The sequence below is a fragment of the Ornithorhynchus anatinus genome, chromosome 19 (genome assembly GCF_004115215.2).
Source record: "Ornithorhynchus anatinus isolate Pmale09 chromosome 19, mOrnAna1.pri.v4, whole genome shotgun sequence".
NCBI lineage: Eukaryota > Metazoa > Chordata > Mammalia > Monotremata > Ornithorhynchidae > Ornithorhynchus > Ornithorhynchus anatinus.
In genome coordinates this window covers 27,185,917-27,189,584 of record NC_041746.1, presented here as the reverse complement: position 1 = coordinate 27,189,584, position 3,668 = coordinate 27,185,917, and positions in this window count along the sequence as shown.

Sequence of the window (3,668 nt, the reverse complement as noted above, 5' to 3'; positions counted from 1 at the left end):
CCTCCCCCCCCCCCCCCCCCCGGCAACCCGGCCGGCTCCCAACAGCCCCCGCGGCCCCCGCTAAGATGGGGCGCGCGCGTTGGCTTTCGGGAAATGTAGTCCTGCCCCCCCCCCGCACCAGGCCTGATGATGATAATGTTGGCCTTTGCTAAGCGCTTACTATGTGCCCAGCACTGTTCTAAGCGCTGGGGGAGATGCAGGGTCATCAACCTGATGATGATAATGGCATTGGTTGAGCACTTACTATGTGCCAAGCACTGTTCTAAGCACTGGGGGAGATATAGTGTCATCAGGTTGATCAACCTGATGATGATAATGGCATTGGTTGAGCGTTTACTATGTGCCCAGCACTGTTCTAAGTGCTGGGGGAGATATAGTGTCATCAGGTTGATCAACCTGATGATGATAATGGCATTGGTTGAGCGTTTACTATGTGCCCAGCACTGTTCTAAGCGCTGGGGGACATACAGGGTCATCAACCTGATGATGATAATGGCATTGATTGAGTGCTTACTATGTGCCCAGCACTGTTCTAAGCGCTGGGGGAGATACAGGGTCATCAACCTGATGATGATAATGGCATTGGTTGAGCGCTTACTATGTGCCAAGCACTGTTCTAAGCGCTGGGGGAGATGCAGGGTCATCAGGTTGATCAATCTGATGATGATAATGGCATTGGTTGTGCGCTTACTGTGTGCCAAGCACTGTTCTAAGCACTGGGGGAGATTCAGGGTCAAGTCATCAACCTGATGTTGATAATGGCATTTGTTGAGTGGCACATAGTAAGCGCTCAATAAATATTATTGAATGAATAAACTGGGGATGAAGACTGTGAGCCCCTTGTGGGACAACCTGATGACCTTGTATCAATCCCAGCGCTTAGGACACTGCTTGGCACATAGTAAGTGCTTAAATACCATTAGTAGTAATAGTAGTCCACGCACAGTATGAGCTCAATAATTACAGGCATCATCAGCACTTAACAAATACCATTATAATTATAGTGTCCTGTGCACAGTATGAGCTCAATTAATAATGGTTTGTGGGATCACTTTAGGGCTGGGCAACCCTCAGGGCTAATGATGACTTGCCAAGTCTTTCTTTGCTTCCATTAGTCCATTCTGGCATTTGCAAATGAGGTAAATGTTTAAACATTCCACATGGCAGCCACATAGTGCACACAGCAATACTGAACAATCCAAATGTAGCACTATCCAAATCTTGATCTTCAAGTGAGTAATCCACAGTGGAGCAAGGAGACAAGCAAAGGCTGACCACAAGAGCGATTTACCCAGGGAAATTCCAGGCTGCCTGAGTAGAAATATGTGAAAATGACTCAAAGGTCCGGACAACACATTCCGAAATAAATGTAAATTTTATACAGACACAGATGGGGGCTAAGGGTGGCACTGAATTGGGCTCGTAGGGCCAAAGCAATTACGTCTACTTGGGGATGAAGCTAATTCTTTTCCCCATAGAACATTGAGCTGCTCACCCCGTCCTGCTCCTCTCAGTAAGAAGGGAGCTAGTTGCCAACTGGAGCCACAACAAGGCTTGGGGTGGAGGTTTTCTCCCACTCCTGGCCTGGAGTCCTGAACTCTCTGGACCCTGTCCAGTCTAGCCTCAGCAGGAACGTGCTCTCATTCCCACCTGACCAGAACCTCGAGCTAGGACACTACCGACCCAACCCAGCCAAGCCCTGGCTGTTTCCATTTTGTCTTCTCTGAGTCTGTCTGCTTTTCCCCTCCCTCCAATGGGGTTGTGTGAATGCATCTACCTTTCTTACCTTGTATGGATCTCAGTGTCCTCCTCCCTTATTGTGACTGTGTGCGTCCATCTCTGGCCTCAGGGATGACTATGCCTCTACTCTTGTCCCCTGATAGACCCTGCCCCCGTTTGCCCCTGCAGTCAAAAAAGAGCCATCCCTGCTTTTAATATACAGACTTTAAGAATACTGTAGAAAACAGCCATAGCCATTAAGTACAAAATCTGCCTTGACAATGACACTATTTTTTAAATTATGCTTTTTCCACAATACACAACCATTCCTTCAAACAAATCTCCTCCAATCCCGGACCTTAATTACTTGTGAACTTGCCTCCCCTTTCCAGTTATTGCGAAATCTCATTACTGCTTTAGAAACATCTCTTCCCCATTTCAAAATCTTTCAGGTACTCCCCCATCTCCCTCCATCTGAGCAGTTGCTCCTGTTGACTCTCACTTTTTTCTTAAGTCCCTACCTACACCCTCCTGAGAATTTTTTAATTATTATTGATATCATTATTATACTGGTTAAACACTTACTATGTGCCGATCACTTTTTCAAGCTCTGGAGTAGATATAAGTTAATCAGATATGACATACTTCTGTCCCTAATAGGGGTTTATAGCCTAAGCCTTGTAGTCTTAAGTTACAGTACGTAGAACAGTGCTTGGCACATAGTGAGCGTTTAACGAACACCAACATTAATATTATTATTATTAAATTGAGAAGCAGCATGGCCTAGTGGATAGAACAGGAACCTGGGAGACAGAATGATCTGGGTTTCATTCCTGACTCTGCCACTTGTCTACTGTGTGACTTTGGGCAAGTCATTTAACCCCTCAGGGCCTCAATAAATACACTGAAAATGGAGCTAAGACACCGGCTGTCTCTACGTCTTTAGCTTGTGAGCCCCACACAAACAGGGACTCTGGTCAATCTGATTTTTTTTTTAATCTGTTCAAGCATTTGGGGCAGTGTTTAGTGTTGAGTCTTATCATCATCATCATCACTTACCTTCCATCATCATCATCATCACTTACCTTCCCTGGAAGCCTTCACTGATTTTGGCAAGTGGTGACACGGATAGAGGTTGCTGATTCTGTGGAAGGGGCAGTGGCAGTACGGCACAGATGCCCACTGAGGTCAGCGCACCCCACCTCCCTCAGCACTGGGGAGGTGTGCCCATCCATCAAATGTTTAAGCACAGCCCAGCCAAGCATGTTATTGTGAGCATGGAATAAACCAAACTGTACAATCAGCTTTCAAAATTCAATCAGATTCTCAACTAGACTACTTTATCAGCATCCACATTTGTCTCCTTCCCTCTAACTGCTTCCCCTCCTCTCCAATCCACATTTCACCCTACTGCCTGGATCATATTGCTAAAATGTCAATCTGCGCACATCTTTCCACTCAGAAACCTTCAGTAATCACCCATTTTTCTCCACATCAAGCAGAAACCTCTGACCTTTGGCTTTAAGGCACTCAGGACTTTAAGGCAATCAGCACTTTCCTTCTTCCTTGTCCACTCCCTTCTCCCACTACACCTCAGCTCTTACTCTGTCTCAAGCTAACCTACTACTCACCGTGCCTTAGTTTATTCATTTCAGTCAATCGTATTTATTGAGCGCTTACTGTGTACAGGGCACTGTATTATGTTCTCACTCAACCTCCCACCCTCACCCACTTCAAATCCACCAGTTCTCTACTCTCACCACCTTTGAAGACTTTCTAAAGTCCCAGCTCCTCCAGGTGGCATTCCTGGATTAGTTTTTCTTCTTCCCAGCAGGTCATAGCCACCCCAGCACTTTGGCACCACCTCTGTACTTAGGCACTCACAACCCACGGGTGGAACTTCTGAATACACCAAATTACATACTCTACTTTATCTAAGCACTTATTCA